General features: G+C 40.9%; 1 protein-coding gene across 1 annotated transcript in view; it reads right to left on the reverse strand.

Annotated features, from left to right (window-relative positions):
- Nucleotides 1–24428, reverse strand: part of NELL2 (neural EGFL like 2) — a 233886-nt gene that overhangs the window by 19829 nt on the left and 189629 nt on the right. The gene's annotated exons all lie outside the window — the stretch shown is intronic.

Raw genomic sequence — 24428 nt, forward strand, 5'->3', positions numbered from 1 at the left:
ACCTGTAGCCGGGGGGGAAGGGGGGGAATTTGATATTTTACTCTTGGTTCTTGTTTTAAGTAGTGTATTTTCCAGATTTCCTTCCTTCCATTTTTTTCTTCCTCAAGAAGAAAAGGACAGCATCTGGACTTGATTATATTTCCATTTACACCAGCTTTACATTATCCTCAATGGAGATACTCCTGATTTACAGCAGTTACTCCTGCTCTGAGTGCAAGTGAGAAAAGAATCAGCCTTCTATCACAAATAATTGTTAAGAGTCCAAAAACATGGCGAGTTCTTATGGACACAGTACAACTTACTTTTCTCCTTCTGATGTGGAACTCTTAAAAGGCAGCCTTCCACTGACTAGACTTCTTCCAAAGATCCCACCCTTGAATGGATTTCTGGACTCCTTAGTTAGGTCCAGTGTACAGCAAGGCCTGCCCTACTGAATTCTAAAAGCTCAGTATGTGAACTGATTTTATAAACTAAGTGCATCATGCTGTGTTGATTTCCAGTACCTTACATTACATCCAGTAGGCCAAATTCTACCCTTCCATACCTGTGCAACCCCATTCCCATTAAAGACTATTATAAAGTAGCACCCATTCTCAGTGATGTGGCTAAATGATGTTAATGAGCTGGGCATAGTAGGGCAGTGGAAACAAACAGAGATATAAAATATGACCTTCATTACCAAATCCAACATAAGTTTCTGGAAAGCTGGAAGGAATTATGTTTTACACCACATGCGGCACAAAGCTCTAGAAACCAGCAGAGTGAGTCTAAGGTTATAGCAACCCTGCTGAAGATAAGGGGCCTATACCAGGTCCAGTAAAGGCATGCTTGCATCATATATATGTGATGGCCAGCATCTTGGCCAAAGCCAGAGACTAAACCAGGGACTTCCATTGCGAAAAGCATGAATCTCTCCAGCTGGAACTATAAAGCTAGGCCCACATCCTCTTTGGCTCAGGCACAGAGGAAGACACATAACACACACTGACTGGTGGGTTACACACTTCCTGTGTACATAGGCAGCTCATCTCAAGCATGCGAGTAACACTTCAATTCAAATGTCAGATACTCCCCCACATTTATGCTATGACTGAGCAATGACTCTTGGCCAATGCTAGTGACTGAACTGGGGACCTCCAGTGCTAGAAATATGAGTTATAGTTTGAGCTAGAGAGCAAGGATGTGAAGTATGCAGCTGTAATGGACCCAGTATCCTCTGTGGACTGGTCACAAAGGGGGACATGCAACACACTGAGCAGTGGGTCACATACAGTGGGTCAAAATCCTGCCCTCAAACCCTGTTGGCTCACATTAATGTGATCTGTTATTTCCATAGAGGACAGCCTACTATTGTTGAAGGAGCTAACTACGAGATGTAATAAGTATCATCTCCCTGTAACATTAGTATATATCGACAGGTTTCAGAGTAGCAGCCGTGTTAGTCTGTATCCGCAAAAAGAACAGGAGTACTTGTGGCACCTTAGAGACTAACAAATTTGGTCTCTAAGGTTAGTCTCTAAGGTGCCACAAGTACTCCTGTTCTTTTTATTAGTATATATCGCCACTCTACCCTCTCATGGAAACCATCCTTCGAAAAGTAAAGTTAAAAATCAACGTTTCCTCATCCCTACACACCACCACCAGGTTGGAGGAAGTAGCACAATATTTAAGGGACACCTGAGAACTTCATTGCATATTCCTCATTTAGCCAACCACATTCAGCCTTCTTGTTGCATTTTTTCTATTCATGCTGAGAGCAAATTGCTGTTTGGTGTTTTATTTATATATGAAATAGGCTCAGATCTACCCTTTTGTATTAAAGGGTTGACATAGTCAAATTACCACCATATTGACTTTTAAATTAATCCGAGTCTCTATTTCTTCTCATTAATACATCTCTTCCTGATAATAGCACACACTCTGTTAAAACACTCTTTAGTTACTCTACTTGGGTATTCACTAACAGCATCAAACTCTAATGTAACGAGTTTCATTCAAAAATGCTTTTGCCTTTGTCTTAAAAGGATGGTGGTCACCCTGTGTATTCGGGACTTAGAAGGAAATATCCTCTGGTTCAAAAACCAGAACATTCAACTCTGAGCATATCCCAAGACAGGAGTTCTCAACCTTTTTCTCTAAGCTCCCCCCCCCCCCCAACATGAGGCCAGCATTAGGGGGTAGCCAGCAGAGCAATTGCCACAGGGGCCCCCGCAAAACTAAGTTGCTTTGGGATTCAGCTTCAGCCCGGGCAGCAGGGCTTGGGATATGGCTTTCTGCCTGGGCTGCAGTGAGTCTAATGCTGGCCCTGCTCTCTGGTTTATTTTGGCGGATCCCCTGAAACCTGCTTGCAGCCCCCAGGAGGCCCCGGACTCCAGGTTGAGAACTGCTGTCCTAAGACCACCAATACAATAAGCCCTGCCATAGTACTCAAAAAAGACAATTCTTTACAACTTTCAGCTGCTCAGTTTGTCTAGCTCTCGGCCAATACAAAGCTTCTTTATAGTGAGGAGTCAGGAGACAGAAAAACTTCAGGAGATTTCAAGAGATCAGAGAAAGATCAACAAGAATTCTGTTGCTTAGGTGAGAAAAAGCTGGTTTGTAGTCTGTGCCTTATGCCACTGGTGTTCACTCAGATACTGGCAGATCATAAAAAAAGAAAAGACTGAAACCTTGGAACTTCGCATTTCACTGGGGAATGTGCAGTTTGAGAGCCAGCTTGCTTGCCAGTACATGATCTAAGGGCTTGTCTACTCTTACCAGGGGATCGAGGAGCGGTGATTGATGCATCAGCAGTCAATTTAGCAGGTCTAGTGAAGACCCACTAAATCAACTGCAGATCGCTCTCCCGTCAACTCCAGTACTCCACTGGATCGAGGAGAGTGAGGAGAGTCGACGGGAAAGCGTTTCCTGTCGACATTGCATAGTGTGGACCCCACGGCAAGTAGATCTAAGCCACATCAGCTTGAGTTATGCTATTCACATAACTCAAATTGCATAGCTTAGATTGACCTTTCCCTGTAGTGTAGACAAGGTCTAAATCATTGTGCTAAAGGCTGGGGATCATATGTTCAATACACGACAGCTTGTTGGGGTGGGATGAAGGTGCAAACCCCACAGAATCAATGAAGCGGCTAGTCTAAAAGGTGGAGGGGGTATAGAGTTGTTGTTCTGACTTGATGTAAATCTTTATAGCTGCTCTAAATAACATGCATTAAAATGACTTGATGGCACATTTCTCCTATTGAAAAGTCGAATTTATTTATTGGGGATAATGGGGAGGAAAGAGGGTTATTAAGGTCAAAGTAACACAGATGAATTAAAAGAGGCCTGTGTTTCTCTCTTCAGAACAATTTATTTGTGGATCTGTATGCTTTCTAATTATGAATACAGCATTGCAGGCACGGGTTTTATGAATCTTGATGAGCTCACTTACTGATTATTCAGGAAAAACAAGCCTTGAATGACATGTCAGTTTGGTAAATTGACAGCCAAAGTAGCTATTCTGTATTTATTTGCAAACTAACTGACAAAACCTATATCACAAAAAATATTATTTGGGATGAAATGCTTTTACAGATGTCAATAAGCAAGAAAATACATTCTTCCAGTTTTCTTATGGCTGAATACAAGATGTTGAGAGGAGTTATGTATGAATCCCTAACATGAAATGTACTAATGGAAGCACTCTGTTGGTCTTTAGGAGATGTCATATTCTTGACTGATTGTTTGCCTTCAAATCATTTCATTGTAACCAATGCCTGCATCAGTGTTGAACCATGCATTATCCTTTAAATGGTTTTGCAGCAAACAAAAGACACCCCAAAGTTTCTCCTTTCAGCTAACCTTTTATGGAAAAAAATTCCAATGTGTCTTCTGGTGATTTTTAAAACATAGATTTCTTTAAGTATGAAACCAGTTCCTAAGAAACTAAAAATTTTAAACATTAATTACAATAATGAGTCTCACTGCAGCAGGACAAAATACAATCACCACAACTCTGTGAAACAAGTAGAAAATGTGGAAGGAAAGCATTCAGAAGAGTTGAACTGCTTATTTCACAGAAATTCTTCTTGACATTTGGATAAAAGGATTTCTATTTTCAAATGGGCAAAAGATGGCTCAGAAAGGGCTGTGAAAGGATCTACAACTAACATGATCTTTTTAGCAAAGGAAAAGCAGCCAGAAGTAATTTTTTTCTCTGCCATAGTGAAATGTTCCCCGATGAATCATCTTGCAGCTGCTCACTGAGAGGTATTACTTGACAAAGGAAGAAGAACTGATTGAAAAGTTTTGCCTGGCCAGTGGCTATGGTAGATCAGTGGGCTTTGTGCAGCATTAACAGCTCTAATGAGCTCCTGTTTTATGCTGTACTGGATAGGCACAAGAAAATTGAATGCTACTTATATAAGGAGGTTACCAAAACAGACATTATACTATTTCTTTTATTTAAAAAAATCCCACTTACAAAGAATGGTATAATGCAAAGCAGGGCTATGCTTGGCATGTGCTTTGTTCAGAGGGGGCTGGTGACATCTGAAGGCAGGTAGGCAAAATAGACAAGTAAAAGTGCTGCTCAGAGCCAATTTATTTTAGCAGGAATGATCAAACTGTATCTTATTCGAACAAGGCAGACAAATTCCTCTTGTGTCTATGCCGAAGAGACTGTTGGTTTTGTTTTGAGGAGTTCCTTGTATAATCAGTGAGACATTTTAAAGAATATTTAATTCCACGTCTTTCACTTTGGTCAACAAAATGTTTGGATGGTGGCACGCGAAATCATGGAGTGAGGGGCTGGCTTAAAGAGAAAAAAATCTACAATCCAACATGTGTGGGAGATAGGGTTGCCAGTTTTGGTTGGATGTATTCCTGGAGATTTCACCACATGACGTAATCTTTAATTAAAGATTAATCTTCAATTCCTGGACACTCCAGGCCAATCCCGGAGGGTTGGCAACCCTAGTGGGAGAAGACAGCATTAGAATCTACAACACGACAGGACACACACCCTTTGGCTCTGTGGGCCTATGGGCTGAAATCCTCATCAAAATCAATGGCAAAACTCCCATTGACTTACATGGAGCTGGGATTTCACCCTATAACTTTTTCCTTTGTCAGATACACAGCGCGACATGTACCAAATCCTCCATCCTGCCAGGCTTTATGTGTGGAATTATGTGGCAGCTGGGAAAGCAATCTTCATCCTTAGGGCTGGGAGCAACCACAAAGCCCACAACTGCTACTGTAGTCCAAGACCGCAGCAGCCCCAGCTCCTGCTGCAGTTTAGCTCAATGGGCAGGGGTGTGGAGCTATTTGTATAGTGGGGGTGCTGAGAGCCATTGAACTAAACTGTAAACAATGGAAACCACGTCAAGCCAGGGGGTGCGGCAGCACCCCTAGCACCTCTAGTTCCAGCACCTATGTCAGTGGGATCTGCACAGTGACACATCTGCCACTAAAATTCCTGCTCTTCTGAAAGCCATCACTCTCCTGCCCCAGGACATGGAGCTCCAGTAGGGCTGGATTCAGCAAAATGTGTGTGTGTGTGGAGGGGGTGAAGGCTCTGCCCTTGCTTCCTAAATACTCAGCCACCATGCAGCAGTACCACATTGGCTCTACTGTCACAAAATGTGGCAATTTGCCCCCAAACACTATTTTGTTTAAAAAATCCAAATGGAACCTACCTGTGATTTTAAAAACTAAAATGAGCCAAACAACTTATTTCTGCATTTCCTTAAGTTAGTTGAATGAAAAAATGCTTTTGGATGAGAAAATGCTTCCAAAATCTTGCAAACTGAAGCTATTCTAATAAAATACATGGGTAGCTACTATGCCTGGCATTTTGGAATTACATACCACCAGGGCCGGCTCCAGGCACCAGCTTAACAAGCAGGTGCTTGGGGCGGCCAAGGGAGAGGGGCGGCACCTGCGGCAATTTGGGGGCGGCAGGTCCCTCACTCCCTCTAGGAGCGTAGGACCTGCCGCTGAACTGCGCCACCGATCCCGGCTTTTTTTTTTTTTTCCGAATTGCTGCCGCCGATCGCAATCGCGGCTTTTTTTTTTTTTTTTTGCGCTTGGGGCGGCAGAAATGCTGGAGCCGGCCCTGCGTACCACATACATCTAACTTCCTTTAGCATAAAAAAACCCTTGCATCTTCTAAATCACCTATATTAATGCCTCATACACACTTGTTTCCTGAACTGTGGCGATAGCCTGCTGTAACTCTTCTCTATTGTGTTCCTTGCTTTTGGGAAGATTAAGAAAATTCTGCTTCCTGGAGAGCTGGAATGTAATAGACTATGTTGATAACTGATAAAATCTAAGTAAAATACAATCCTTTGCAAATTAGCGACTGGTACCACATACTATTGCTGCAGTAAAGGAAATGGAGTAGCTGGCAGCCCGATGAATATCATTAGAGAATGTCCCTATATAACAGCCTTTGAAGACTTACAATGGAATCAAATTGTCTTTTTAAAGGCAGGTTAATTCTTTCATCCAACTATAAGCCTCTTGTCTGGTCAGTCTATGCTCAACACAGGATGTGGGCAGAGGGGAGCAAAGATGGATTTACATCATCTTTGCATTCCTCTTACTTCAATGGTTGCTGGATCAGGCCCCTATTTAGTGGAGTTATTCATATTTAACATTAAGCACCAAATTCTGCTCTCAGAGACAGACACAGACATCAGTGGGGTTACACAGGTGTTACAGAGCAGAATTCAGCCCTAAAATTCTTCCATTTGTAAACAACTTGTTCATCTCGATACAAACTGAAGGTCTGGCAATCCTTTTCCCTCAAGGAGAAAATACCTCCAGATATCTGCAGGATATTTCAACTGAATTTTTTTCCATTCTCTACATTTTTCCAAGGAAGGGTAGCACAATACCCTACATTCTTAGGCTGTCAGTGGACCCTGCCAATTAGTAGAAACACGGTAACCAGTCCACTGGTAGCTGGACAAACACTACTAAATGTTTCACACGAGCTGATGAACAGCCAACAGGTGCTAATAACTTTTAGTCACTATTGACCTGGGCTAAATGTGAAATAGCAACTCAGAGGTGAAAGTCTTTCCACCCCAGTGCTAACTCCCAGAGCCACACAGTCCCCAGCCACTAACATACAGTACTGAAAATGAGGTTCATCTGGTGAAGACACTGAAAAGGGAAATCATTTCAAAACTGATCACTGCAGAATAAGGAGAAACAGCAACTCTAGAGATACTTTAAAATAGTAGAAGGTGAATCTGAAATGGTCGTTACCTTTCAGTGTCCTTTGGCTCACCCAAATACTAACATGCCCATAGATACATCAACCCACTTAAAAAGGTGGCTTTTCTGCAGAGGACGCAAAGGACAGTGAGGGTGCTCACAGCAAATAGCAAGTTCTACATGGAAAACACAATACCCAGCTTAGGCTTGTTTGACAGGTTATTTGGCTCGTCAAGACTCAGAAAACACTGAGTGCAATAAGGAAAGGACTTTGTCCCATGCAGTGTTCAATACACTCGAAATCCATTGAATAATATACCTGCTGTATTAACTCAATATTTTAGAGCACCTGGGGGAATGTTTCATTTTCCCTGCAGCAAGTTCTAATTCACCAACTTCTATATTTAAAAATAGAAAATTGTTTTTGCTGTTTTCATGTGACAACAGAGTTCTAATACTTGAAGAGACCCTGCTGTTCAATTGGACCTATGATGTGAGATCTGACTTGGATCTCTGGCCCAGTGGGAAACTAAACAGCCTGAAACTAGTTCGATATACAGCAACTATCTCTTTTAAAACACAGTATTAGCCTTTGGTATTCCCATCCTGTTAAACCACTGCTACATATTGTTAGAATATAAACATCATACAGAGGGGTGAAAAACTGAAGAATACAGAGCTGAGGTAGCTGAACTAAGTCAGGAAGATTTCAGTTTTAGAAGAAAACCAAAGTTATTTTGAATGCCTCTTAAATTTGTTTTATAAAGGCCAATCAGCTCTTTTCTTCTAATGCTGCTGCTTGTACCCAAAATAACTTCCCTTCTTAGTTATTAAAAATTCTACCACCTGTTTTCTTCTGGAATCTTATTCTGTCTATCCAGTTTGCTGCAAATGTTAAAAGATCTGACACCACATTCTGAGTACGATCAGAATTTCATTCACCATATGGGATCTCAAATCAAAGGTTCCACTGAACCACAGGATTTTCCTGAGTGTTACTATATGTGGACTTCCACAGTGTACTGAAAGTTTATTTATTTTTTTTAAATATAAAGGATCAGATTATGGCTGGCCTGTGGTACACAGAAGAAGAGAAAAGAGAGTTATGCATTCTCACCTTGCCCCATAGCGCAGCACAAACCCCTGAACACTCTTCACTATAGCACGACAGGTACTAGCCAAGTAAAAGAAGAGTTGAAGGAAGGGATTGAAGGTACTGCTATGGTCCCTCCCCCTGCACCACACTGGGGAACTGGGCCAGTGCAGGAGGAAGTGCACCTTGAACTCCTTGAAAGAGTGGTGAAATTGCTGCTTCTGTGTATCCTCCCCAGAGCTCCAGCAGAAATTCTGGTTGAGTCATCTTAAAGCCATAATCTAGCCCAAGGGGTAGGAAATTAGTTAGAGCAAAGAATACAAATGTAATTTTCAAATCTACTTCAAACAGGCCGAATTAATACTATAGGTTTGTTCTTCACCATAAATTTCCTACTGTCATGTTGCATGAAAGAATAAACCTATTCTTAAAACAGGTCAGTTTGTACCGTAGCATGAGCATGATTGCATTTTTTAAAGTACCCTGTCCATGGAAAACTAATTTAGTTCCATTAATGAAAAAGAAGCAAAATGTGATTGAGGATGTAATACAGAATTATAGTTCATTAATTCTTCAAGTGTGTAATTTTCCAGACTCCTGATCCCCCATTGATTTCTGCACACCCCCATAGGTCCTGCTAAATGCCAGCAAAAGGAAATTCAATCGTGTTGTTATTTCATGTGTGGCAGTGGCAGCACTCCAAAATTAGATAGAAACATTCCGAAAGGGATTTTTCCAGTTACTGCTTCACCATGCAGCCCTGTTAACATTTCTTTGTTGTCAAAAATTGATCAATCACAGACTCACAGACAACTGAGACTATGACAGTTTCTCATTATGCAGCCAATACCATCAAAGGACAAGACACTTGTAACAACTGAAGATGATAATTCAGAACACCTAATTAGGCATGATGAATTGGATGCAAGCTTGAATTGTTAAAAAAAATCAGGTAATATATTTTTTCCACTAGGATCTGTGAAATTGGTTACGGCAGTGCCCGCTAAAGAGTTAGACTAATTGATAGTACTGAGGTTCTATTTTTAGATGTTGATTAAGATACAGTTTTGCTTTCAGTTTGTGTATATTCTGTAATGCAGCAACTAATCTTCAAAAATAATTGCATGCTTCTTCTTCACTGTTAACCTTTCCTCAAAAAAAGTAAATGATTTTCCTGAGAGAAAAAAACATTTTCCCTTTCAAAGTATATGGAAATAGCCATTTTTGGACTACAAACCTGTCTTTGGGATTTATATTGCTTCATTTGCATATGTCAGTAAGAGGACAAATTTACTTGCAGTACTTTCTTAAAATGCTGTCAATTAGTGGCTATTGGGAAATGAAGCCTAAAGAACTTGCATAGGTACATTATGTCCAACAGAAAGGATTTCATTTCGAAAGCTGCTGTCTGAGTCTCATTTCCAAAGGGCTATCCTCTGTCTTCAATCCACATAGTAGAGCCCTTATTGAAAAGAATGGGAATTCCATGTGTGGATCAAGTATGTGTCCCTCAGTTTTTATACAATATGCTTGATCCCAAACATTTCAGGTTAAATGCTGGCTACAGCATACAGTGGCACATGCTAGAAATCTTGCTTCCAATAGTAGGGCCAAACCCCACTGAAGCTTTTGAGTCTTTCCATCAACTCCAATAGCCTTTAGTTCAAGCTCTAGGAATGCAAGGGAGAAGTTTCGGATCCTTTTGAAGCACTTCAGATACTTGTCCACATTCCTCCATGAAAGGAAACACTGAGTGACAATGACAAGGTGTCAGGGGATGTGACTGAAGTTAATGTGTGTGTTCCAATAGAGCCCAATTGTGGAATGGTACTCATGCTGGCAAGCACTTACTTACATAGTCCCATTGACATTATTAATGAATATTGAGATGTCCACTTGAGTGACATGGATGTAAACCTATGGTCTGAATCTCTACAGGGAAGGCACTTTCTGCCACCATCTATAGGTAAACCAGAGGAAGAGACAGAATGAGCCAGACCTTATTTGCGTGTTTGTTTCCTGCCATCTCAGTGCAAACATTTTAGTTAAAATACATTTACGCTCTGAGTGTAGGGATAATGAAATGTTGTTATCCTTACTGTGTGACAAAAGGGTAACAGAATTGTACTTAATAGGCCCTGAGTAAGGAGTCACCCTAACCAAAGCCTTAGTCTTGCATCACTAGGTAATGGGACTTGGACAGACAGAGAGGAGAGCTCCTACTTTTGGCTAGGAATGAATCCCTTGTGGCAAGATCTCTGCTTAAGGATCATATATGACATGGAACCCCCTTCCACTGTGCAAAAATTGAGCTGCGTGAACTCTAGTAAGGGCCCTTCTTCCTAGCACTACCAGAGCTGGGTTAGGTTGTGGCATGTCTGGACTAGGCCTGGTACAAAGAAGGCATTGTGGCAAGAGGCATAAGGTGTCTCTTCATGGAAACCAGACAGCACTTCCAGCTTTAATGTTTGGCCCTGGCCGAGTGCACTAACAGACTCTAGAACTTCACTAACTAACAACAAACCATGAGTGGGATGCAGCCAAGGAGAAAAGGAGAAAATGGTGTGTTAAAGGGATATTTACTCATTGGATGTTCACCCAAGCAGGTGGGGAAAACTGAGGCGAAGGACTACTGGCAAAGACAGTGTGGGGGTGGTGTTTTATTATTTGTATAAAATATTGTTGATATATTGTTGTTGTGTTTTCCCATTCAATAAACCTTTCCTTGTTTTATACACAGATTCACAGCTTGTGAGAGGGCAAGTATTGCCTGTTAAGGGCATGCAGGGAAGGTGTTTAAATTTTCTTGTGTTCGTGACTGGTTGAAACATCATTGAACCTGGTGTGTGTGAAGCCTTTCATTTAAGATAGCTTTAAGAAACAGTTAAGCTTCTTTATGAAACAATAGCAGCCTCCATCCCAATCACTGACTCATGTGAGACCTCTCAAGAATTTGAAATATATGAGAAAGGGGCTTGGTTGAGTCTTGTTTTTGTAGAGGTGTGTATGTGTGTGTGAGAGAGAAACAGGAGACTCACATCGAAACACACACAAAGATACAGCAGATAGCCAGACACAGCGTGAATAAGCACTGAGAGACTAGCCCTGAGAAAAGCCTAGAGAGAGTGCTTTTGAGCTGCGTGCTTGCTGAAAGGACCTTGGAGCTGCAAACAAAGAAACTAATTCTTGTGGTTTGATTCCTCCTGTGTTCAGGGAAACCGGAGTTTGTACATTCTTTGTAAATGCATGGGATTGCATCAGATACCTGACTCCATCATTGTCCATTTCTCCTCCTAACAGAAAGAACCCAAAGGGCCCCAAACTTTAAGTTTGGCTAAACACTCAGGTCAAAAGGGGGTTACACCAAGTTTCTGGGTGGGTGCTCAAGCCAGTACTGTTTGTTAATTTTAAGAGGAACTTCTGGATATTTGAATCCAGCTTTTTTTGCTGCAAACAACACCAGGTAGAAAGTATTTGATTAAAAATTGAGAATTTTTAAACATGTTTACAGAATTCAGTAAATCAGCATTTCCTAAACAGCTGACATACTCTGGACCCTCAGCCTGCACAGCTATTCTTTAGTGTGAAATCAACTAGATGTGGCACAAACCTGCTGAACTATAGAAAAGGCGTGAACATCCTGTACTGTTTTGTTTTTCTTGGCTTACTTCTAAAAATACAAGTTTGCAAATTAATTTTGGCAGGTTTTTAGTGGTAAATAATAAATATCAATTTCAACTGGCGACTGAAGCCTTAGGAATATATTTGGTGCATATAGATACCCACACAATGACAACAAGAGAGAGAAAAAAAGATTTAAGGGTGGGAGGCATTATAAACCTTATTTCCACTAATAGTAGAATGTCTCATAATTCATAAAAGAAAGAGCTTAGAATGAGTTATGAAGGCCATTCCTTATTTCCTTCATATAGGGCAAGAAATTCTATTATAATACTGTCCAGCTTCATTGTACATGTTCTATTATGCCATACTCCATTTTAAGACGCTAATAATTCAAACGTTTGCTTTTATTTCTTTTAATCATATGATTTCCCAAAACAAAATAATAAATAAGTATCATAGAATCACAGAATATCAGGGTTGGAAGGGACCTCAGGAGGTCATCTAGTCCAACCCCCTGCTCAAAGGAGGACCAATTCCCAACTAAATCATCCCAGTCAGGGCTTTGTCAAGCCAGGCCTTAAAAATCTCCAAGGAAGGAGATTCCACCACCTCCCTAGGTAACGCATTCCAGTGCTTCACCACCCTCCTAGTGAAATAGTGTTTCCTAATATCCAACCTAGACCTCCCCCACTGCAACTTGAGACCATTGCTCCTTGTTCTGTCATCTACCACCACTGAGAACAGCCTAGCTCCATCCTCTTTGGAACCCCCCTTCAGATAGTTGAAAGCAGCTATCAAATCCTCCCTCATTCTTCTCTTCTGGAGACTAAAGAATCCCAGTTCCCTCAGCCTCTTCTCATAAGTCATGTGCTCCAGCCCCCTAATCATTTTTGTTGCCCTCCGCTGGACTCTTCCCAATTTTTCCACATCCTTCTTGTAGTGTGGGGCCCAAAACTGGACACAGTATTCCAGATGAGGCCTCACCAATGTCGAATAAAGGGGAACGATCACGTTCCTCGATCTGCTGGCAATGCCCCTACTTATACAGCCCAAAATGCCGTTAGCCTTCTTGGCAACAAGAGCACACTGTTGACTCATATCCAGCTTCTCGTCCACTGTGACCCCTAGGTCCTTTTCTGCAGAACTGATACCTAGCCATTTGGTCCCTAGTCTGTAGCAGTGCATAGGATTCTTCCGTCCTAAGTGCAGGACTCTGCACTTGTCCTTGTTGAACCTCATCAGGTTTTTTTTGGCCGAATCCTCTAATTTGTCTAGGTCACTCTGTATCCGATCCCCACCCTCCAGTGTATCTACCATGCCTCCCAGTTTAGTGTCATCTGCAAACTTGCTGAGAGTGCAGTCCACACCATCCTCCACATCATTAATAAAGATATTAAACAAAACTGGCCCCAGGACCGACCCTTGGGGCACTCCGCTTGAAACTGGCTGCCAACTAGACATGGAGCCATTGATCACTACCCGTTGAGCCTGACGATCTAGCCAGCTTTTTATCCACCTTACAGTCCATTCATCCAGCCCATACTTCTTTAACTTGCTGACAAGAATACTGTGGGAGACCGTATCAAAAGCTTTGCTAAAGTTAAGGAATAACACATCCACTGCTTTCCCCTCATCCACAGAGCCAGTTATCTCATCATAGAAGGCAATTAGGTTAGTCAGGCACAACTTCCCCTTGGTGAATCCATGCTGACTGTTCCTGATCACTTTCCTCTCTTCTAAGTGTTTCATAATTGATTCCTTGAGGATCTGCTCCATGATTTTTCCAGGGACTGAGGTGAGGCTGACTGGCCTGTAGTTCCCCGGATCCTCCTTCTTCCCTTTTTAAAAGATGGGCACTACATTAACCTTTTTTCAGTCATCCGGGACCTCCCCCGATCGCCATGAGTTTTCAAAGATGATGGCCAATGGCTCCGCAATCACATCCGCCAACTCCTTTAGCACCCTCGGATGCAGCGCATCCGGCCCCATGGATTTGTGCTCATCCAGTTTTTCTAAATAGTCCCGAACCACTTCTTTCTCCACGGAGGGCTGGTCACCTCCTCCCCATACTGTGCTGCCCAGTCCAGCAGTCTGGGAGCTGACCTTGTTTGTGAAGACAGAGGCAAAAAAAGCATTGAGTACATTAGCTTTTTCCACATCCTCTGTCACTAGGATGCCTCCCTCATTCAGTAAGGGGCCCACACTTTCCTTGACTTTCTTCTTGTTGCTAACATAGCTGAAGAAACCCTTCTTGTTACTCTTAACATCTCTTGCTAGCTGCAACTCCAAGTGCGATTTGGCCTTCCTGATTTCACTCTTGCATGCCTGAGCAATATTTTTATACTCCTCCCTGGTCATTTGTCCAATCTTCCACTTCTTGTAAGCTTCTTTTTTGCGTTTAAGGTCAGCAAGGATTTCACTGTTAAGCCAAGCTGGTCGCCTGCCATATTTACTATTCTTTTTACACATCGGGATGGTTTGTTCCTGCAACCGCAATAAGGATTCTTTAAAATACAGCCAGTTCTCCTGGACCCCTTTGCCCTTCATGTTATTCTCCCAGGGGATCCTGCCCATCTGTTCCCTGAGGGAGTCAAAGTCTGCTTTTCTGAAGTCCAAGGTCCATATTCTGCTGCTCTACTTTCTTCCTTGTGTCAGGATCCTGAACTCGATCATCTCATGGTCACTGCCTCCCAGGTTCCCATCCACTTTTGCTTCCCCTACTAATTCTTCCCTGTTTGTGAGCAGCAGGTCAAGAAAAGCTCTGTCCCTAGTTGGTTCCTCCAGCACTTGCACCAGGAAATTGTCCCCTACACTTTCCAAAAAACTTCCTGGATTGTCTGTGCACTGCTGGATTGCTCTCCCAGCAGATATCAGGGTGATTAAAGTCTCCCATGAGAACCAGGGCCTGCGATCTAGCAACTTCTGTTAGTTGCTGGAAGAAAGCCTCGTCCACCTCATCCCCCTGGTCTGGTGGTCTATAGCAGACTCCGGCCACGACATCTCCCTTGTTGCTCACACTTCTCAACTTTGGACACTTCAAAACATCCCCCAAAGGCATATTTAAATAAAATATTAGAACTAACTTTCTCCTCACACATTTTTGCCCAAAATTACTTTTTCTGATCTCCTACTTGAGAGAGTATAAACTGGCTCAAGCCAAACAAAACACTTCCTCCCTTCTCTCCTAAAAAAGTAAACCGGGATAAAATTTGGCTTTCTAGCATTTCAGCCTTGGAGTAGAAAAAAGTCTTTTGTTATTTCACAAATATTCTGGGAAAGCAGAGAAAAAATATAGAAGTCAGTCAGGGTGTAACTCAGAAAGAAAAACTGGAGAGAAAAAAAGACCCAAATAAAAGCAAGCAGTGCAGGCCATGCTACAGGAAGAGACAGAGGAGATGAGGTATGTATGGTTCATGCCTAAAGGAATCATGGTTCATTCACATATGCTCTTTATGAGAGTATAATTCTCAGTTTCATTATCCTTTATATACATGGAAGTGGAATGCCCCTGTTTCAGCCCTGTGCTATAGATCCCCTCTCAGTTTGTTTTTCCTCATCCCCAGTCTCTATTTTGAAAAATATAGAAATACACTTAGTACTTTTGGGACAGGCTACTTTTACCTCCCCCAATTTTAAAATGTTACTGATGTCCTCCTTGGCAATGATCTTAGTACTCTGGATCTCCCCAGGATATCATTTAGGCCAAGAGCTTAGCAGGATTCAAGAAATGATTAGACATTTCTACAGATAATGAGAATATCCACATAGAAATATATATATGATAACTGACTATATATATATATATATGATGCTTATGCTTCAGGAGCTAAGCCAAACACTAAGCAATGGGGTCTAAAGTTATTCCATAAATGTCCACTGTCAGAGACAGGATACTGAAATAGATGGAACACTGCTCTGATCTGTATGGCAATTTCTAAGTTCCTGTGATCTAATTCTCTTTCTTTTGCATTTGGGTTGCAAAAGAGATTCCTGCAGAATTCCACAGAATTCTCTGTGCCTTCAAAACAGCAGCAAACAGTTTTTAACCCAGATAAAAATGGTCAGACATCACTAATAGCAGTAATACTACAATAACACTTATCCTACTATATTTACCACTTATTGATCAGTGAAAAATTAGGTGGGCAAGGATTTAAAAAAAAGGTTGTCTAAAGTTAGGTTCCAAATCCCTTAGTTAGGCTCTAAAATAAATGACCTCAATAAGAGCTAAGGTGTACTCTTAACTTTTGAAAATCAGGTAACTGTGGTCCCAGTCCTGCAAAGACTTATGTGACGGATTAGCTTTCAGCATACAAGCGGTCCTGCTGAAGTCAAAGGGACTATTTGTGTGCCTAAAGTAAAATATCTGTGCAAGATTTTGCAAGATCTTTGGTCCTTATTTAGGTTCATAAATAAGGATTTAGAAGCCTAACTTTGCCAAGACTTGCAAAAGTGGATGCCAAGAGGTTTATATTACAACTCTATGAAGACAAAGGTTTATAACTATCAGAGACACTGGAGGCTTAGAGAAATTATTTGGAAAAGACCAGTACTAGAAAATCAATAATTTAAGAAGTTTCTCATAAATGACTAATTAAATGCTTATTTAGACTACATCACTCCATTTAATATTCAAATGTATGAACAAGGGGGCACTGAGTTACTGTATTCCCACCACTGAAATCAAGAAATATTCCTTATGGAGGTTGTATGTTTACATACTCAGGAAGAGGACACTGTATTTGTCTATATTTGGTCCATATTTTGAATTTTATCTTTGCAACTGTAAGTAATGGAATCTTACATTAAGCTTAAATTCTGCAAAAAGTGAAGGCAAAGACACCCTTCCCCCTCACATACACCTACATCAGAGAAAGTTTTCCACCTGGCACTGGTAAATGGATCTTTCAATCCCTTGATAACAGAAAATTGGGGAATTAAAGGCAATTAATAAAGAAAATTATAATACTTAAAATGTATACATCACTTTCTATTTTCCAAGCACTGTGCAAATGTTACATAGCCAATCCTCACAACTTCTTGCATAGCAGGCATGCATTACTATCCATTGTTGTACAGAAGAGGAACATTCACAGATAGATTGTGTCACTTGCTCTAGCTCTATGGTACAGCCAGGAATAGAACTGAGGAGTTTGTATCATCTAGTCCCTGTCTCAGTCTGCTAGACCATGTTGCATCAGAGAAAAAGAATAAGGAAGGCAGGAAAGAAAACATATGAAACTGACCAAATATCCACACACATATGCACACCCCCAACACATTACAAAACTGAAGGAGAACTATGTTATTGGAGAAACTTTACACAAGAAGCTCAAACAAAATTTGAAAATAGTTTCAGGAATTACTTAAGTACGTTACTAAAAAAAAAATTCTGTTTCTACAATGGTCAATACTGATAGTGGATGAAGATGAATACAAACAACATTTATTTTTGAACTGTTAAAGACATTTCTGCTGCACAATACAAAGTCTTTAAAGCTTCTAAAACTGTAGCTTGTTTCCCTCTGCTTTCACAAGGAGAGAATCCAAGATTGCAGCTGTAATCAAGTTCACTGAGGCCACTTTAGAAAGTTTCATTTGCTTCAGAAAAATCGTATGAGTAATACAATTGAAAAGAGCATTTTTAAGCAAAACAAAATTTTCAAAGCATCTAAAGCCACCAGCTGTTGTTTCTCTTCTTATTGACAGAAAATACAGATGGTGACTGTGATTAGTCCAGCCTCCCATAGGACACTACAGCCAACCAGAAACTAGCTAATTCATAGAAGTATAGCTTTCCCATTTGCTTATCTCATAGCTAATTTGCTGATTAGCATGGAATACTTTTTTTGCAGTGTTATTCATTAGCTATTTTAGAATTGGTTAATTAGTACTTTCAAAAACTTCTACAAAAAGATAAATTTTCTGGCAATATGACTAGATGATAGCGATTCCATTTAGAATATGTTTTAAAATAATAGCTCATCTCTTTTCAATAGTAATAAGCATGGTCCAGTAGCTAGAGTACGGGAATCGAAGTCAGGAGGCTATATATTCTACTTGACTTTCTGCCCTTGACTTCCCATCTGATTCTTGGTGTTCACTCAGCTTCCCTATGCCTCATTTTCTACACTATAAAATGGGGATAACAATGCTTACAAACCTTTGTAAAATTATATGAGCTCTGTGGCTGAAAAATGATAGATAGTAGTATTGGGTTTTGTAGGCAACACATGACTCTTGGAAACTCAGCTCAGAGCTGCTTGAAGTTTGATTAATTAATTTGGCTTATCTAAAATAATGTTTAATTTATGGGACAAAATAGCATTTTTCAGAAATTATACACTTACATTTTGGAATTTAATTTAATATCTTAAATCCCACACAGAGAAGATTACTGCAATCCAGACACAAACTTTATTACATTACCTACTGCTAGATTGTCTCAAGCACAAGAAAGAGGTGCTATGTTATTTGGAATGGGAAATGTAAGTTTTATTATTGTACATTTGGATGACTGCATTGCTATTGTGTGGTGGAGAAGCATGTCCATATACTATTGATGGAAACTGAAATGCAAGCTGCTGTGCAATTAAAATGGTCACCAAAGCAGAGAGAGAATCATAGTAGAAGGTTATGCTAGAACAGGCTTGGTAGGGCTCATAAATTTGAGGGCAAAGAAATCAAGAAATCATAGCTCTGTGTTTTCTGAAAACCCCAGATATCTGATGGGTTCATAGGCCATTCCGTACTATTCTTCTGCAAACTTCAGGAGTTTTTTCATCCTCAGTTAACCTTATTTAAACCAGATCTAATCTGGAAAATTTAAAGAGGTTGTGCTGATCAGTACCAATTTAGGTTTTGTATTTCTGTTTGCATAGTGGAAATCACAACTGTAAGATTGAAATTTTTTTCCTGTGAAGAAGAATTTAAAGCCGAGGATTTCCTGTACAATATCATTATATTCTACTGGCAATTTCCTTTAAAGAGTACTTTGAGATGTGGTTGAAGTAGTACCAGCCTATGCAAATAACTTTAGACTATAACATAGCTTTATAGACTACATTCTGCACAAGAGAGAATTTGTTTCCACCTGTATGTTGAATTTCATCATTCATGTATGCATAGGCTACAAATCTTGTATGTAAGATTTCTATACTGTCTGCAGAATGCATATATCTATATTTCTATAGGCTTTGCTAAGACTAGGAACTTTGTTCAAATCTAGCATTCATTGCAAGAAAGTCTCATTTTCCAGAGGTTAGAGGAACTTTCTGTAACAATTTCTGTGACTGACAATCTCTTTTTTTTCAATTTCCTGTTAGTAAATATGAAAGTAACTGTAAATCTAATGGACAATTGCTACTTTTGCTGTCAGTCAGTCAGCTGAAGTTTGACAGTACTGTGCCTTACACTGACAATTCAGCCAATTTATTAACTGTCTACTAAATTTAATCTGCAATGTGGGATATGCAGTATTATTGTTCCTTAATAATAATTATTGTTCCTTAAAACCTCTTCAGATTTTATGGATCAAGCACCACAAGTCCTGGAGCTAGTCTATGGTCTAAATCCTGCAGACCCTTTTTAAGGCCAAAGTATGCCCAGTTGTTAAACACTCGGTGGGGGAATGATTGAGAGGAGAGTCACTGGAAGCAATGCATAGGAAATCTCTCGCTTTTTAATTCCTGGAGAGGATTTCCTGAATTCACTGGGAGCGAGAGGTGAGCTTGGCCTGGAAACTAGAGCCAGAATACATTTGTAATAGAATGGATAACTGCAGCTGTTGTAAAGAAAAAGAATTCAGCACCCAGATCATATGTGATTGAGACCAATGAGGAAGAGTTCAACAGAAACCATCGACATCTACAGTTTTTTAATAATTTTTCCTCCTATGAGAAATTCGAATTGTTGACCCTTTGTCCTGATTTGCGGCAAATTTATTTTTCAAAAACTTTAAATTATTTGCAGGAGTGAAATGCCCCTTTCTAGACAGCTCTACTCAGAAGTTATGCTGCCACTGTTTCATATTTCTGCACCTGGTCCCAACCCTTCCTCTTTTCTTGAATGAAAGCATCATTAACTCTCATGCAGGTTAGAACAGGAGTACACCTGGAAGAGAGTTAGCTCTTAAGCTCCATCCATTCTGTAACCCTGCCAACCTGTTAGCCTCCATTTATCTTGGGAAAGGGGGAAGCCTCTCCCTGATTTCTACCAGTTTTTGCTCCTTTATATCTGAGTAGAGGGGAATACTTTTTTTTTTATTTATTAATGGAGATATCCCATCTCCTAGAACTGGAAAGGACCTTGAAAGGTCATTGAGTCCAGCCCCCTGCCTTCACTAGCAGGACCAAGTACTGATTTTGCCCCAGATCCCCAAGTGGCCCCCTCAAGGATTGAACTCACGATGCTGGGTTTAGCAGGCCAACACTCAAACCACTGAACTATCCCCCCTTTAGCTACAGTTAATGAAAGTTTTGCCTGAACAGAGGCTGCAGAATTTGTTCCCACACTGCTCAGTGTTCTTTAGGATGTAGTCTGCTAAGTGCTCCGCAGGGTGACTTTGTAGACAGGAAAATTTAGGATGTTTTTTGTACAGTTAAATGGCTTAGAAAAATGCATTGCACTGGATATCCTTATATCACAAAGCATCCATTGTAATTGACCCTAGTTTGACTTTTATTAAATCTTGGTATATTTCTTACTTGATGAAGGGTGCAGACATTAATGGTCACCTGTTTTATCTTTATATGTGCAGAACTGGGCATCCATTTGTCTTGAATACTAAAAAGGAAGGTGATTAATGGGAGTAAGGCTCTGAACATGTTGCACTGAATGTTACTGCTCCTTCACCCAGACTCTAGCTTAATAGAAATCCTGCTCACCCAAGTCCTGAGCTACAGAAAAATTCTAAAATGTTGAGCTGTTTGCAGCACATGCTTTCTGGGTCCCAATTTTTCTTACTGCTGGTTAAAAATATCAATATGATACTGACAGACACTGATAGTTGAGTTCTCGTTAAACCACATTAAGTCATACAATACTTTTTTAGGAGGACAGCTCTTATTGCAATTTATTTCTTAATAAAAAATAATTTGAAGAAACAGAGGGATAATAGCTAAAGATTATGGGTGTGATGGGGTGCCCCACACTGGTGAAGAAAGGGTTAAAAGCAGCCCTGGGGAGGCGGGAGAGCAGGCAGCCAATCAGAGAGAGGCTGCAATGAGCAGCAATTAGGGCAGAGCAGACCCATATATAAAGAAAGCGGCAGGGCAGAGGAGGCAGTTCCCTCTTGGGAGCCCAGGGAGAAGGAGCTGGGTCCCTGAAGGGTTAAGGGAACCACCAGCACCCTGGACAGAGCAGTGCTGGGCCAAGTCAGGGGAGCGAGGGGGAGCTCCAGCCTGACTGTCTAAAAGACTGAAGCCCTGATACAAGGGCAGAGACGGTGCTAGGGCTATAGGGAAGTGGCCCAGGGAAACGGATGGTGGGGGTTGAAGGATTGGCAGTGTGTGGCTGCTTCCTAGAGGGTCCCTGGGTCAGGACCCAGAGTAGTGGGCAGACCTGGGTCTCCCCCTGCGTCCCCACCACTGAGGGGAGTGGCCAGTGAAGGGCTGCAGTTTGTCACTGAGGCAAGTGACTAGAACCTTGGGCTGCAGTCGGCCATGAAAGCGAGTGGCTGGACAGAGGACTGCTGTTCCCGTGGAAGGAAGGGGGGGGAATGGAATGGGGCACGGCCGGAGGGCTGTGTGCTGAGGAGGACGCTGGAATCCTTGTGGCGATGCAGATCCAGAGCAGAAGTGACGGCGGCGAGACACCACCAGAGGAGGGCGCCCTGTGAAAAGACTGAGCTAATTCCCAGAATGACCAGCAGGAGGTGCCACAGTAGTGAGTCTCGCACTGTTACAACTGGCCACATTCTTAGCTAGCGTAAGCAAGCATAGCATCACTGACTTCAGTGGAGCTTCATCAATTATACCAACTGGGATCTGGGCCCAGTTTTTCCAGAGACTGAGGGAGGGGGAGATTACTTTTTTCCAGATTTGATAAGAAGTAAAACAGAAGATGCAATAAATATTTGATTTTAAGAAAAGGAAAAAAAAACTCATACAAGATGAATGGCTGTTTCTGAATCACTAGAAAAGATTGATAGAGAGCCATTTGTTTTTTGTCTTTAATTTTTGCTACAGATTCTGAAACAGATTGGAGAGGTTTAATGTTAAAAAAAAGTAAAGACTGGTTGCTTCAGACATGAATCTTGAGCTCACCAGCAGTGGTCAGAACTTTATAAAAGAAATAAACAAAAAAAACCCACACAACCCTGCGTAACTCTTAATGCTCTAAGAGCCTCAACTGGTATGATGTTGAGAACGCTCATCTCTGTTTGAGCTCAGTGGGAGCTGAAGGTGCTCAATCCCTCACAAGATCAGGCCCTTACTTTGCTGTTGCACTTTGCAGTGACTGTTCCCTCAGCAAGCATCCCATATAATTGAAGCTGCCCACTGGAAACAAGGCTATGCAGAAAATAGCTCCAGACCTTGTTGTTTTATGCAAAATATAATATCCTGGGAGTGAGAGAGAAAGCAGAGGATTGAAAGTTACTTTGCATTCTCCATTCTAGATCAGCCAAACAAGATTTTGGCAGACCTTACTTGGTGTCTAGGACATGACATTGCACAGTCTGGGTTTGTCCTGCTCCTGCTGGGATAGCTGGTCACCTTATATTACACTAAATGTTTTTGCATATATTACATGCCAAAAATCCAAGTTAATTAGCCACATGTCACAACAACAGATAATTATAAAATGGTTAGGACATGATAGATGTTAACTGCTGATATATAGATGGACTAAAGCAATTCTGAATAAAGCAACCTAAGAGTATTAAAAGTGCCCAAACAGACATTCAGATGTATGTATTCATTATTTCCTAAAGCTACTTTCTTGAACTGGAGTACAGCCAAGAAGAAGAACTGAATGAAAGCCCTCCCCAAGCATAAAGAAGGCTTGAGGGCCTTGCCAACACCTCACACTCCCCTGGTGCTGCATAAGGCAAGATGGGCAGGATATCAGAATGCCAAATTTAAGATTTCTACCTTATATGAAGGATCTGAAGGTTTCTGGCCAGTTTTCTGAAGTCAGTGGAATTACAGTGGTGTAATATTAGTGAAAGTAAGAGGGAATTCACACCCCTTTTTCTGACTTCTAATTTCACCAAAACATTATGGTATTATGGAAAGTTACAACTCCAAGCCTCTGTTAAATTTGTATTAAATCTGAAAAAATATTGGGACCAATCCTCAGCTGGTATAAACTAAGATACCTCAGGATCTGGGTCACTGTTGTTAGGCTCTTCACGCCCTAACCTAGCACAGTAGATGCATTCAGTAGCTTTTACCTCCATCAACATGAAACCTAGATAATGTCACCCAGTGAAGATGAATTTGGTGATTTCAATCTATTCCCCCCAAAATGTTCATCCACATTGTCACAGTTCCCCCTCACTTTTCTTGGGCAGAGACATGAGTCTCTATCCACCCTGATGGACATAATTCCAGGTAGCCTGTACTGTGAAGTCAGCAAGTCAGACTTGGCTCAGCAGGCCTGATTTGCTTTTCTCCTCAATGGCTAATAACAGCGTAATTGCCCACAGTTAAGTTACCACATAGCTCTTTCTATATACAAGCACATTTATTCTTAAAGCAGAAGCATTGCAAAAAGACAACATTAAAAACAATGAAAGAACATGCATGCTAATACAATTACCAGAGATCAGCCCAGCTCCCACAAGGGCTCTGGCAGATGAACAGTCCTTCAAACCCCACTAAAGGGTTTATAAGTGTGGTTACAAGTTCATAACCGTCCTGGTTCAGAACAAGCACAGTCATGAAAAATGGAGATTCTCTTTCTAGAACCTGGGTCTTTGATCTGGGAATAAGTAATTCGTAGACAATGGGTCTCTCCCCAGGGCCTAGCTTCAAAGGCTGGGTTTTTGCATAACCTGAGGAGTTACATTTGCATATACTCCCCCTACAGATTTCCTAGGAAACTCACTTAACTTTAAAAGTTCACATTGTTTCAAATAGTTCTTTGTAGCTCCGAACACTTCTCAAGGGTTACATTAGCCAGGTCTCCTCCCTACAGACTTTATGTATAATCCCGCAATAATATATAAGCATTTATATTTGTAATATAATGAACAGCTAAGATACTTAATTCAATAAAGTTTGTCTAGGATATTGCCATATCTGTCACAAACATCCCATAAGCCATCTCACCATTTGGAATGACTTGAAGACTCCAACTACTAAGAGATACAGACTCCGAATAGCCAAGTTATCTTGTGTCTGATCAATATACTGGCAGAGCCTGAAGGGAAACTTCTTGCACACTGACGTCTACTAAAATCTAATAATGTCATCAAAATATTTGTACAGATATTTTTAAAATTGCACAATTATTCTTGAATTATAAGAGCAAAAGAGAAAATAGATGTGAGTAA

The sequence above is a fragment of the Trachemys scripta genome, chromosome 1 (assembly GCF_013100865.1).
Source record: "Trachemys scripta elegans isolate TJP31775 chromosome 1, CAS_Tse_1.0, whole genome shotgun sequence".
Taxonomy (NCBI): Eukaryota; Metazoa; Chordata; order Testudines; family Emydidae; genus Trachemys; species Trachemys scripta.